Genomic DNA, 14593 nt, shown 5'->3' with positions numbered 1-14593 from the left:
CTTGGAAGTATACAAAGACTTTTTATATGAGCACCAGATTTTTTAAAACTTGTTTTTCTTTTTTTCTGGCTTGACGTTTTATTTTTTTTATTGAGATATACATAAATACTGAAATGTATTCATGAATTTTTACTATGTAGACATGCATGCAACCACCAATCAAATAAAGATATAGAGCAATTCCAGCACTCCAGAAGTCTTGCTCCCCTAGTCCCAACCCCTAACCACTGCTCTGACTTCCATCAACATAGATGAGTTTGACCTTTTCCTGAACTTCAAAAAAAGGGAATCACACAGTACATGCTCTTTTGTGTCTGGTTTCTTTCAACATTTTGTGATATTCACCCACATTTGCTAAGTATAGCAGTAGTTCCTTCTTTTTCACGGATGCATAGTATTCCAGTATAGAGCATACCACAAATTATTGCTCCATTATTCTGCTGACGGACATTTGGCTTGCTTCCAGTTGGGAGCTATTATGTAAAAAACTGCTGTTTTTCAGATTTTATAACATTTTATTTGTATTGCTTCTTAATTTAGTTTCAGATATTTGTATTAATAAAACAAAAAGGATCAAACCCAGAAAAACATGATAAAGAAAAAAAACCCTGGTACCTCACCATATAGACAACTACCATTTTAAGATTTATGTTTTACATAACTGAAATGATGTTATAAATGCTGTTTTTTCTAAATCAACCCCTTTTCCTTTAAGTTATTTTCTCCCTTCTTTCCCTCCCTCTCCTTTTTACCTTAGACCAACTAGGTAACAAATGTTTACATTTGATGTGCAACATTTTCTGCCTTACAAGATCACTTATACTCTCTCTCACACACACACAGAGTTTTTACTGTTTGTTTTACTAAAATGGGTATTTTATATATTCCTCTGTATCTTGCTTTTCTCAATTAAATATGGTGACAATGTCCTCACATCACTGATTATTTTTGCCATGTCTTGTTTTTTTTTTAATCAGCTTTGAGATGTAATTCACATACCATACAATTCACCCATTTACAGTATACAATTCAGGGGCTTCCCTGGCGGTCCAGTGGTTAGGACTCTGAGTTTTCACTGCTGAGGGCCCGGGTTCAATCCCTGGTCAGGGAGCTAAGATCCCACAAACTGCGCAGCACAGCCCCCCCAAAAAAGTATACAATTCAATGGCATGTAGAACTATCACTATAGTCAATTTTAGAACATTCTTATCATCTTAAAAAGAAATCCCACACTCCTTAGACCTCCCCATTCCCTAGCCCCAACCTCAAGCAACCACTCATCTGTTTTCTGTCTCTACAGATTTCCCTGTTCTGCATATTTCATATGAATGGAATCATATAATATGTGGTCTTTTGTGACTGCTTCTTTTACCTAGCATAATATTTTCAAGATTTACTGATGATGTAACATGCATCAGTACCTTATTCCTTTTAAGGGCTAAATAATAATCCAATGTATAGATATGTCACATTTTGTTTATTCACTTGTTGGGTAATGGACATTTGAGTTGTTTCCATTTTTTTTTGCCTACAATGAATAACACTGCCATAATCATCTGTGAACAATTTTTTGTGGAGACATGTTTTTCATCTCCTTTGGGTATATACCTAGGAAAGAACTGCTGGGTCATATGGTAATTCTATGTTTAATCATCTTAAGAACTGCCATACTATCTTCCAAAGTAGCTATATATAATTTTACATTCCTGTTAGTGGATGAGGGATTCAATTTCTCAACATCTGCCTCTATACTTGTTATCATCTAACTTTTTGATTCTAGCCATTCTAGTAGTGTGAAGGGGTATCTCATCATGGTTTAACTTCACTTCCCTTACAGCTAATGATGTTGAGCATTTTTTCATGTGCTTACTGTATATCTTCTTTGAGAAATGCCTATTCAGATCCTCTGCCCATTTTTAAATTGGGTTGTCTTTTAATTGAGTTAAGAGTTCTTAATGTATTCTGAATCAAGTCTTTTATCAGATATTTGATTTGCAAATATCTTCTCCCATTTTGTGGGTTATCGTTTCACTTTCCTGATGGTGTCCTTTGAAGCACAAGTTTTAAATTTTGATGAAATACAATTTATCTCATTTTTGTTTTGTTGTTCCTGTTTTTGGTATCATATCCAAGGTCATGAAAATTTAACCCTATGTTTTTTCTAAAGTCCATGTCTTTTGATGTGCATATATATTGATTTCTGTTGGGTCTATACCAAGAAGTGAAATTGATGGATCATACGGCATACACATGTAGAGCTTTAGCAGATGGTACCTACCTAAAGAATTTTCCAAAGTGTTTGTACCAATTTTCAAACCCATCTGAAATGGATGAGTGTCCCAAGTGCTTTCCATTCTTATCAACACTTAGTATTATCAGGTTTTTTTCATTTACACCATTTCTGGTGGGTATGTAGTCATATCACATGATAGTTTTAATTTGCAATTCCCTGAAAATTATGTGTGAGTACCTTTCACCTTGGCCATATGGATAATTCATTTCATAAATGCCTTTTCTGGTCTTTTGCCCATTTGTTTTAAAATTGGGTTGCCTGTATTTTTTTTTAATTGACTTGTATATTTTTCATATACTCTGGATACAAGTCCACTGTTGTACTGTAAGTATTGCAGACACTTTCTCCACTGTGTTACTTGTCTTTTCACTCTTTTTTTTTTTAATTTGTTTATTTTATTTATGTATTTTTGGCTGCGTTGGGTCTTCATTGTTGTGCGTAGGCTTTCTCTAGTTGCAGTGAGTGGGGGATACTCTACGTTGCGGTTCACAGGCTTCTCATTGCGGTGGCTCCTCTTGTTGCGGAGCACGGGCTCTAGGCTCGCTGGCTCAGTAGTTGTGGCTAGCCGGCTCTAGAGCGCAGGCTCAGTAGTTGTGGCACACGGGCCTAGTTGCTCCACGGCATGTGGGATCTTCCTGGACCAGGGCTCAAACCTGTGTCCCCTGCATTGGCAGGCGGATTCTTAACCACTGTGCCACCAGGGAAGCCCTTCACTCTCTTAATAGTATCCCTTGATGAACATAAGTTCTTATTTAATGAGGAAAAATTTACCAATCGTTCTTTTCTGGTACTGCTTATGTCTTGTTTAACAAAAACCTCTCCCTTCCATAGGGTCATGTAGATATTTTTCTATGTTTTCCTCTAGAAACTTTATTTTTCACCTTTGACATTACATCTATAGTTCCTTCAAGGAGCACATAATCCCTAGGTTACAAAATTATTTCAGAGAAGAGAAAAAAAGGGAAAGCTTCACAACTCATTTTATGAACCCACCACAACTCTGAAGTCAAAACAGATACATATAAATCTCTGATAAATTTATCTACTGATAAAAGTAAATTTTTAAAAAGCTCTAAGGCAGTGGCAAATCAAGTTCAGCAGTTAGAGGGAGAAAAAAACGAATGCAACACAGTTACGTAGGGTTGGACCCAATAATGCAAACTATTAATGTAATACATCCTATTAGCAGATTAATGGAGAAAATATATATGATCATTTCTTACAGAAAAAGCACTTGATAAAATGCAATACTTATGATATTATAAGAAAAAACTCTTACAAAACTAAGACTAGAAAGTATTTCTTAATCTTTTACAGTTATATTATCAAAAACTTATAGTAAGGTGGGGGAAATAGGGAGAGGTTGGTAAAATGGTAGTATAAACTTTCAGTTATAAGAAAGTTATAAGAAAAAAGTCTGAGGATTTAATGTATATCATATGGTAACTATAGTTGATAACACTATATTGTAAAATTGAAATTTGCTTAAGAAGTAGAACTTTAGTGTTCTCACCAAAAAAAAAAAAAAGAAAAGAAAAGAAAACTATAAGTGGTGACAGGTGTGTTAATTAACTCTATGTGGGGAATACCTTCACAATGTATACATATATCAAATTATCATGTTGTATACTTTAAATATCTTACAATTTTATTTGTCAATTATACCTCAGTAAAGCTGAAAAATACATTTAATAACAACTATTATGTTCTCTTTTCTGCATAATGTTCCTTTCTTGTTAACGTCTGTGTGTGTTTAATTTAATTATGTTAGTTAGTTAAAATACAAATGTAATAAAGGCAAATGTTTTTGTCTTTTTGTTTTTAGCTGTATCCCCAGCATCAAGAACTATTCCTGGAACATAGAAAATGCTCCATGGCTTTTAAAAAATGAATAAACGAATGATTTCTAAATCAAAATTTGCATTTGGGAAAAATTATAGTACTTTCTTTTGGCATTTCTCTAGAAATAAGCAGTTATATAGGCCACGTTTGTATGTATAAAAATATACATATTTATATGTATATAGTACTTATGTATGAAAATCGTTCTGATGATTAATTTTTAAAACCCCCTCTGATGGGGGGGAAAAAAAAACCTTTAGTAAGATGTCATACTTGATGAGATTTTAGAGGTATTCCTATTGAAGTCAGGAACATGAAATTCAGAATCATCTCTCTCAAGTAGGCCCTTAATGCTGACTGGCAATCACACTATACTTCTCTGTTCTATTCTCTTCTACTCTATTCTATTCCCTTTCCCACTCTTTGATGGATGATTACGTCACATATTTTCCCTCTTGTCAAACCTCCAATACATACTCCCATTCTTCCTTACTCTCAGCTAATGATCTTGCTTCTCATACATTAACAGAAAACCTCAGATGAGAACTTCCTCAAGCTACCACCATCATGTCTCTGTTCATATTTTCTGTTCTTCTCTCCCAATTCTGTAGACAAACTCTCCCTACTCCTAGTAAAGTTCAAAGGCTAATCCTTCCACCTGTGCCACAAGTCTATGTCTATGGCTGCTTTCACGCTACAAAAGCAAAGCTGAGTAGTAGTGACAGAGACTGTACTGCCCACAAAGCCTAAAATACTTACTATTCAGCCCTTTAAAGAAAAAACTGGCTGAGCCTTGTACTAGATCATCTCTGCTCTCACCTAATATGGACACTGCTGGTTGAAAAGGCCCACTAAGTCCCATGCATAAGAAATGAAGTAAGATCCACACAAGACCCATACAACATCAGAGACATATCAGAGACTGATGACAAAGAAAGGATCTTAACAGAAACAGGCCACATATAAAGGATGAAGACTAAAGGGCATAAGACTTTTCAACAACCACTTGAAGCTAGAAAATTATAGTACAATCCCTTAAATTTTGAGGGAAAATTATTTCACCTTAGAATTCTATACCCAGACCAGCCAAATTATCAACCAGGTGTCAGGGTAGAAAGAAGATATTTTCAGCAATACAAACATCTCAAAAATTTCACCTCCTCAAATACCCTTTCTTGAAAGTTACTGAGGGATGTATTTCACCAAAACAAAGGGGTAAATCGGAGAAAGAGGAAGACATGGATCGAGAGACCATAGGCTCTAATGCAGGGAAAAGGCAAAGAGAATTCCCAGAATCATGAAGGAAAATCACAAGCTAAGACCAAGCAGAGTGGAGAGCCCCCTTGCAGGTCTGAGCAAAAGGATGGAGAGCCCTGGAATTTTTCCAATTAAAAAAAAAATAGAATGATCAATTACCTGATGTGTTTGAACATACTGAGACAGTTTCTGGAAAAAAAACAGAGACAAATAGGAAACTAAGCAAAAAACAAAAAAGAAAAAATTTTAACTCCAAGAAATATCATCATAGTACACTGCACAGTTCAACAATAAACATGCATACAAAATCATAATAATGTAAACAATAAACAGCATGCTATAACTATATTAGGAGATAAAGGGAGAGGAAGTTCAGGTGGCATAAGAACCCAAAAGCACAGAAAGACTCATCTTCCACAGGAGGAAGCCAACAGATATCTAAAATTGAAAAACAAGTAATATCTTAAAATATGGAAGTAAATATTAGAAAAAAACAGCTAAAACTATCAAAAATGGTTGCTCTAAGAGCAGGACCTGGCAGGGAAAGTTGTACAGGGGAGTGGTGTCCTTCATTTTAAGTCTTATAGTACAGCTTTCTTTTTAACTGCACAGTTATATTATTTAAAGTCAAAAGCTAATTTTTTTTTCCAAAAAACAAAACTAGTGAGTTTTGTATCATTTAATACCAATTAACTCACTCACTCCACAAATTTTATCTGGGTATTAACTATGCCAGGTACTTTTCTAGGTGCTAGGAATACATCAGTGAACAAAACTAAGTCCCTGCCCTCATGAAGTTTATATCCAGAGGGAAGAAGGTAATAAACAAATCAATGTATGCTATAATGTCAGATAAATTAATGTTGTGAAGACAAAGGTGAGGGTAGAGTGTGATGGGGATGCTGTTTAGGTAGGGTTTTCAGAAAAGGGCTGTCCAAGAATTAACAAAAAGGAAATCGAGATAAAAAGGAAAAATCTGTTCTGAGAAAAGGTTGTGTAAATAAAATAACAGAAGGGTATCAATTAAGCTCAAGGTGAGAGCTTCATTTTAAGCCTCTCATACTCTAAAGCCATGTATCATTTAAAAGCCAGTACCAAAGTTCCCTGTAGTGGCATACATAAACTGCCAGGCACCGTCAAGCTAAGTCCTATGAACATTGCTGTTCATACTCTTCCTACATCCCTAACTAGCCATTACTTATTAAAGTGACTGACTAAATTTATACAAACTTTTTTCTCTCCACAGAACAGGTGGATGTCACACACTTCAAATTCCAGTGTTTTTATTCCTATTACATAGTTAAAAGTTTTCCTACATCAAAAGTTCAAGATGTTAATCAAGAAAGATTCCAGATTAATTCCAAGTTACCGAAATTATTCGCATCCAATCTTCATTTTCTCACTAAAGAGAAACCCTAAACCAGAGTTTCAGGCTATTGAATTATCTTTTTATTGAAAATTGAATAACTAAAAAAAATGTAGCATCCAGATTGAAGCGACGTTTTATTCCAAATACGGTTGTTACACAATAAAAACCTCATATTCAGAAAAGAGGAATGATTTTAATGTCTTATTCTCAAAACACTTATACTACTAAAAGTGAATCCAAACTGCCTTTTTTATATAGCAAAAAAAGCAGTACTTTTAGATTTTAAGTAGGTCTTAAAGTTTAACTCACAAAAAGAAAACAAATTCAATTAATTAAATCTCAATTAACAGCTGGGCTTAAAGTTCAAGAATTATTTTGAAATTTCTGGAAAAGCAGGCTAGTAGCTGTACTGTAGCACTGGACGATGATGCTCTCCCCATCCACACTCCCCAGGTGGAGCACCGCATTATAGTAAGAGCTACAACTTGGGTTTAGGTTCACTGCTTGCTTATCGTTGGTGTGCTAACATCTTTAAACCCATTTCCTCATCTAAGATGGAGATAATAATGCCTACCTAAGGTCAGTGTTAATTGTTGGCACTCCTGTAAATAAGAAGTACCAAAATATTGAAGTATCAATAATATATATTAAAAAGCTTTGTAATTGGTGAAGAACTACACCAATGTTTGTCATATTTTAATTAAAAAAAAACAACTATCACTTTCAGTCAAAATTCTGATTTTAGTGATAATGGTTATCAGATTCTAAGGAAGAACAACGGGACCTTGGTCCACTCACACATACACAGCCAGAAGAAGAAAACATGATTTTTAAAAAAAATTTAGACTTAAAAAAAAAAAAAAGAATTAGACTCCATTATAAACAAGTGTCCAGAGTATTTTTAGCAAACATTTAACTATATAAACCAAAAGAATAAAGCTGTTTAACCACATGTAAACTGTGCATCATGTGACTTCAGGTAGAATGTTTATTTTTGGTGTACTTGGGAACCAGATACCCAAAGTACATAAACATTAGCATAGTTTTAAAACAACTGTCTTAATGCTTTTGTTCACTGAGTAATAATTCCCACTATTCTTAGAAGGAGAAACACAACAAATATCCTTAACCAAAAAAACTCATCAGAGGAGTTTTTACTTGTGAAACTTTTAAACTAACACTAAACAGTGTTATCTGACAATGAAGCAGTAGACTATTTGCCGACTTACCCTTTAAGCTCCATCAGGGCACAGACCTGTCTTTTCCTCTGTTGTATCACCAACATCTAGACAACTAACTGGCATCAAATAGGAACCCAATAAACGTGTAGAATGAATGAATGAACAAACTGGGCCTCCAGACAAAAGCTGAAGTGTTTTAAGTTGCAACAGAGCAATTTCACCTGTACATCTATCCATCATTCACTACAAAAAACTACTGTCTCAACTGTAATGACAAAAAAAGTTGAAAAAGACAAGAACTAGATACATAAACACACACAAATACATTACTCACGTGTATAATAAAAGTACACAAATAAAAAATTCACAAAGCCAGTTTCATAATAGTTATACTTTCTCTCAGGAGATTCTGGTCTGTTCTTCCTGATAATCAAAATATACATTAGAAAAGCATGTTGCAATATTGATAACACAAGCACTATCTTTAAAGTTCTGTTGCAATCTGGAATAATTTAGCCAAAATGAACAATATTTCCAGAGTCCCACCCTGAGTATTTTAAAGTCAAATTCCTTAATTGAAAGAAAGGTCAATGAATGAATAAAATGAAAAAAAAGTAGATCTTACCATTTCAAAATTATTATACTGAATTTTAAAAAGAGAAAAACTAAGCTTAAAATAAATTATGTTAAAATTATTTATTCAAAAAGGCATCTTATGTCCTTACACATGTCCTTTAAGCTAGTAAGACAAGTACTTTCCAAATCTTTGTAGCTAGATGATAAACTTTATGTCTACAAAGCTTGATTAAGAGGTTCTTTTTATTAAAATAATACTGTTTGGATAAGTTCCTTTATAATTCTAAAGTCTACAGTAAAATATGCAGCAGTAACACACATTATGATTTTACAGCACTAGGATAAGCATAATTATCTGGATGGAACAGGCTTTTACAGCTAGCAAGCTATGATCTGACTGCAATACTATGCTGCACGGATCGAAAAGTTTCCCAAAATTCTGATGGTCATCTTCAGAGAGACTTACACAAAGTCGATTTGATGGTGAATACAGAAAAACACCAACTCATAAACACTGGTACGAAAACAAAGCTCTCTATAGCAACTATAGCGTTGAAATTTTAAAACCCAGGGCATGTAAAAGATAAAGCTCAATTAATTGCTGCCTGTATTTCCTACTTTACGGTCTTAAACGTCAGGTATTCGATATTTCTTTTTAGCGCTCTCTTAAACAGAAATTTAGTGTTTCAATGGCCCCTCCTCCACAGCTAACATCAGTGCCCTTTCTTCCTCCTCCCTCACCCCTCCCAGTTAAAACAAATTAACATTTGTACTTAGGTACCTCCTATCAGCTCGCAGCTTCTTCCCAAACACGCCCACGTACACTGAAACTGGCCTGCGTCTACAACACACAGCTACAGGAAAAGCGCTTTGATGGGGTCAGGTGGGGGATAATGTAGCTCCGCACAGGTTTACTGCTATTTTCCAGATACAGATAACAGCTTCTCACTCCTGGCTCGGGTTTCTTCCAAATCACCTCCAAAGCATGGTGTTTATGAGCCTACCTAATCCGACACTGCAATAGAATCCCGGATATTTGCAACTGTTTGATCAGATCATGGGGAACCTCTTCTTTTTTTCAATACGCCCGTTCCTAGCGGTACAGCACCGGATCTCGGGCAGCGCTCCCGGCCCCGCGTCCTGCCGCGCGCCCGGCCCGGACCCAGCGCAGGACCGCCCCTCTGGGTCCGAGGCCGGCGGGCGACTAGGGCTGCGGACCGCTCCGCAACAGGTCACACTGACCGCGAGACTGCGGGTCCGCAGGCGGCCAGCTGGGCGGCCAGGCTTCGGGGGCGCAGCTGCGAGGGCCGGGGAGGGGGTGTGGCCCGGCTCGGCGGGTCCCGGCTCCCGGAGTCCCAGCTCCCACTCACCTGAAGGGAGGCTGAGGCGCCGCTGGGCGCCAGGGTAGCGCGGGCGGAGCCCGGGGGCTTCCGCCACCCAGGAGAGAGAGAGAGAGAGAGGCGAGGCGGGCTCGGAGGGTCGCCGCGCCCCCGGCCTCGGGACAGAGACCCGGAGCTGGGACCCCATGGCCGCCTACTGACGTCGAGAGCGAGCCACCGAGGGAGGCGCAGCCCTGGGTTCCCAGACGCCGGGCCCCCTCCTCCCTCAGCCCGAGCCCCGCAGCCCTCTCTCCGCGCCGAAGGCGAGCAGCGCCGGGGCCCGCGGCCGGGAGATCAACACACCGCAGCGCCCGAGCCGCCGCCATTCCCCGCGCCGCCGCCGCTGCGGCTCCGCGCAGCCCGGCAGGGCGCAGCGCTCCCACCTTCCCTCCCCCGCACCGCCCACCGAGGCTCCGCACCAGGCCCACGGCGAGGGCACCGACCTGTGCAGCCGCGGCAGACGCCTCGGAGATTGGAAAGACGGCGCCGGCCCCCCCCGCTCCGCCGCTTTGCAGCCGCCGCCGCCTAGGCTAGCGCTCGGCGACCGGAGCAGTCGGTGTCTCTCATTCAGCGCCGGCCGCCGCCGCGGCCGCTCAGGGGAGGGGAGTGAGCTGGATCCACCCCATCCGCGCCGGGGGTGGGGGAGGAGAGCGGACTGGGCGGGGGCGCGTGCCGAGCAGGCGGGGCGGAGCCGCGCTCGCGCACCAACCGAGCGCGCTCGCGCGGGCCCCGAGCGCCGCGGCCGGCGGGGTCTTCCCGGCGCGCGCCCAGCTAGCGGCTCTTCAGCTGTGCGGAGCCCAACTGCTGCAGGGGGCCCGCGGCCGCGGCGCGCGCCAACAGCCGCAGTCCCTCCGCTGGGTGCCCGCCCAAAGGAGGGGCCGCTACCGGCCAAACGAGGGGGCGGGAAGGGTTGGCGGACGGACAGGTGGGGCCCCCGCAGCAGCCTCGCCATCCGCTCCCCGCATCCGGCCCTCCACGGTGAAATCCCCTGTGGTGGCCGTCTCCTTCAGCGCAGGCACCTCGTCTCTAAGGCCAGAGAACAAAGTCTGGAAACACTTGGGCTCCAGATCAAATATCCTGCCCGCGCCAGCCGTGTTTTTAGAAGTCGCTGCGCACAAGTGAGGGGGTTCCAAATGTGAAGAGCCACCCCACTGCCGTAGGATCATAAATTATAGTGATCAATACTCTCACACATTAAGATTCGAGAGGCGTTAGAAGTAGGCCTTTGTGTGATGCCCTTGGCTTAATGAGCAAATGACAGAAATTTGGCATCCCTTGGGTCTCAGATTGATGAGTTCCAGGTGAGCAGTCTTTTCACGTTGAATGCAAGAACAAGATTCTGAAATATTAAATCTTTCCTGTGAATGAAAAAGGAATGGATTTGGTTAAACAGTGAAAGGGTGTTGTTTCGGAGGGTGCGCTGTATGCGGTGGCCTACTTAGAATTAGCACCGTTTGATGGAGTGTGACTATAAATGGAAGGTTTTAAGTGAGCCACCTTTGTATATGCTATCATTAGACCATTTAGAAATGGATGATTATTGGATGATCTGCAGCTCTTTCTCTAGGCAATATGCAGTAGAATGTGGAAGGAATACTGTGTACCAGCATTGTGCATAAAACATGAAAGGGCCAAAATTGTTCTCATTTGGTTTCTTTCCTCTCTTTAATAACCACTAAACAGAATGGATTAATCGTGATATTGAAGAATGCTAATTATTTCCTCCTTTGACTGCCTTGTGTTGTAGCCCTTCACTCTAGTTAGGGAAGCCTGAATGCCCTTCAACCCCTTTCTCTCAAATAGAGTTACTTCTTTAAAGCCCCCCTCTCCCCCACCCCACACCCAAAGGTAGGTTAAAAAACAAAAGCAACAGAAAAAAAATGATAGGTTAAGTTCATGGTTCTTCATTTTTATTTCATTTACTTTTAAAGAAAGTCTTAAAAAGAATCATGATGAACTCACTAGTAGTAGAGAAACCAAAAACAAAACAAAACAAAAAAACCCAAAAAACTTTCAAATGAGAATAGACCAAGGGACAAAAAAAAAAGGAAAACAGACTACTGGTGAAAAGGGGAGAAATGTATGATGCATACAAGAAGTTTTCCCCTAGATGTTAATTGCTTCAAGTTCCAAAGGAACAACAAGCAAACAGAATTAGCAATTGGAGGAAAAATCCCTCCAGTTGGGTAAATCAAGTTGGGTAAATGTTTAATCTTTTTTAAGTGTTAGTAAGGCAGAAATAGAGACACAAATGTAGAGAACAAACATATGGACACCAAGGGGGGAAAGCAGTGGGGGGTGGGATGCATTGGGAGATTGGGATTGACATGTATACACTAATTTGTATAAAATAGATAACTAATAAGAACCTGCTGTATAAAAATAAAATAAAATTCAAAAAAAAAGTGGCAAAAAAAAGAGATTAAGGAAAAGGTAGATGGCTATGTGCTGACAGTAATACATACAACAATTATATATGTATATATTTATAAGCATATATGTATATATATCCCATTATCACTGCTTATAAAAAAAATGGGAAAACTGAGGAACAACAGGGAATTCTATTTTGTATAAATGTCTTGCAACTACTTTAAACTTGAATTAGGGTTTCATAAAAACAAATGAGCCTGTGTTCCTACATCTGCCAATAATTTTCACAGTTTACTGTAAGAGCAGTGAAGTTTTCATTTGGACTCTGAAGAGAAAAAGCCGTGTGACTCATGAAGTTAGGCCATGGAGATACTAAATGCTTATACATACTGAATTTCTCATGTTAATAACTTGTAAAATAGTACTTTTATTAACCTTTAGAGTTATGTTAAGTTCAAATTTCTGAACTTGGTTAAGGTTAAGAATTTGTGTGTAAAAATACAGAAAAAAGTTCATTCTCAATGTCTTTTTTTTTTTTGCGATAGCTTAGAAATTACTTTAGAAAGTCAGTGTCCCTTCCAATTCACTGATATGTAAATGAAAACAATGACTTCTTACACCCAAAGAGGACGAGCAGCAAATTTTCTTCACCAGAGCATCTTTTATCACTGTTAAATTGTCTGAGTTGCTTTATGTTTTCCATTTGCTTTTGCCAAAGACAAGAAATATGCAAAAAGTCTTAGTATAACAAAAAGTACTAATGTATAAAATAGAAATGCCATTATATAAAATAGAAATCAATAAGAATTCAATATGCTTAAAAGTAGTTTCAGAAGAATCACCATTATGTAACAGTTTTATTACTGTCCATCAATATTATTTCCAAGGGATAAGCCAAGGAACTCATTTAGATGTAGAACAAGCAGTTTCAAAGACAAGAGACCACCACTGCAAAAAAAACGAATCAACAAACAACTCATCTCATTACAGCTGTCAAAACAAAATCGAACTGGTGTCACAAGAAAGCTTATTATTTCAGTAACACCTAACTCTATTGCAACCAACAGAATTTCAGTAATAACATATATCTATTATTTCTCTAGGCTGTAATTTTTTTTTCAAATATATATATATTGGCTGGGCATTTTGAAAAAATCTGTTATGTTTGCAATGTTCTGATTGAAAATATAGGCAAAGTAGCATATCCAAAATTCAAATGCACAGGGGTCTTTGAAGGGATAGACAGACATTCTCCAGAAAACTGACACCAAGTTACTAGGAGAGCCTGCCACAATTCCCGAATCGAGAGAGACATGCCACAGATACTAAGATACGAAGAACAAAGATAATCACCAGTCCGTTCAAATATGAGCAACAAATTTCAAAAGTCATAAGGCCTTATTTTACGACTGAGCTATCTCTCACAAGGGCAACTCTATGCAGGGTGTGGATCAGCAGGGATGTATTTACTTAAGATTAATGTTTCTCTGGAGCAACTCTTGGGGAGACCAGCTAGTGTAGAAATAAATGTTTGCATGAACTATTAATTTTCAATATTAACTTTAAGGACAATTTCAGTAATGCCTCATTTATATGGCAGTGTAAGGAAAGGGGGCAGTGAAGGATTGAACATAATTAGCTATTCTAGATAACTGAGGTTTTCATCTGCAAGCACTAGTAATAGCTTCATTTAAACCACTTGTATTGATGTTTTTTCTGAAATATCACTTGTTTCTCTGCCTTAAACTAATAAAATGTGGTGTAGCTTAACCTATACCTAATGACCCAGAGGTGTCTTAAATACAAAAGCTGTAATACCAAGATGTCTCCAGAAGCTTAGAAGTACTTAGTACCCTTCACTCTACAATAAATAATCATGGCCTACTATGTTCCTGCACTCCTTTGAGTCTAATTGATCTGGACGGTACTAATGACTGATCCCCCTGCTGTCCCTTCTTGCACCGCTGCTACAGCACTGGTTGTGTGCACAGTCACATCTCCCTTTGAACTGTCTTAACATGCTAGCCAAATAACCAATATTTTAAAAATACATGTATAAAGTAGGAGTAAAGAACCTCAGAAAATGCTAAAACAACTCTGATACTTTGGGGCATTTACTTAGTATAAAATCCATTTGCCTACTTTCGTATTTTCCTCTATATTTTGAAAATTGAGTTTACCAGATAAGTAAATTATTATCGCATTCTACTTCCTTTATAAAAATTCTAGGCATTGTTCTAGACACTTAATGGAAGGTGAGAATCTTTGTCGGTGATGGTCATCACAGTAGTTTCCTTATACTCATATACCCTGCATTCAAAAT

The 14593-nt window shown here is 38.8% G+C and overlaps 1 protein-coding gene across 7 annotated transcripts in view; it reads right to left on the bottom strand.

Moving 5' to 3' along the window:
• Positions 1–10630, bottom strand: part of RALGPS2 (Ral GEF with PH domain and SH3 binding motif 2) — a 178623-nt gene extending 167993 nt beyond the window's left edge. For 2 of the 7 annotated variants that reach the window (XM_057545676.1, XM_057545679.1), the window contains exon 1: positions 10341–10630. The gene's annotated coding sequence lies outside the window, so the exon portion shown is untranslated. The remainder of the gene's footprint in view (positions 1–10340) is intronic. The other 5 variants (XM_057545684.1, XM_057545682.1, XM_057545696.1 and 2 more) reach the window with 4 other exon arrangements.
• Between the last annotated feature and the right edge of the window lie 3963 nt (positions 10631–14593).

Source organism: Balaenoptera acutorostrata, chromosome 1 (assembly GCF_949987535.1).
Source record: "Balaenoptera acutorostrata chromosome 1, mBalAcu1.1, whole genome shotgun sequence".
Taxonomy (NCBI): Eukaryota; Metazoa; Chordata; class Mammalia; order Artiodactyla; family Balaenopteridae; genus Balaenoptera; species Balaenoptera acutorostrata.
This window is presented reverse-complemented; position numbering and strand designations above follow the sequence as displayed.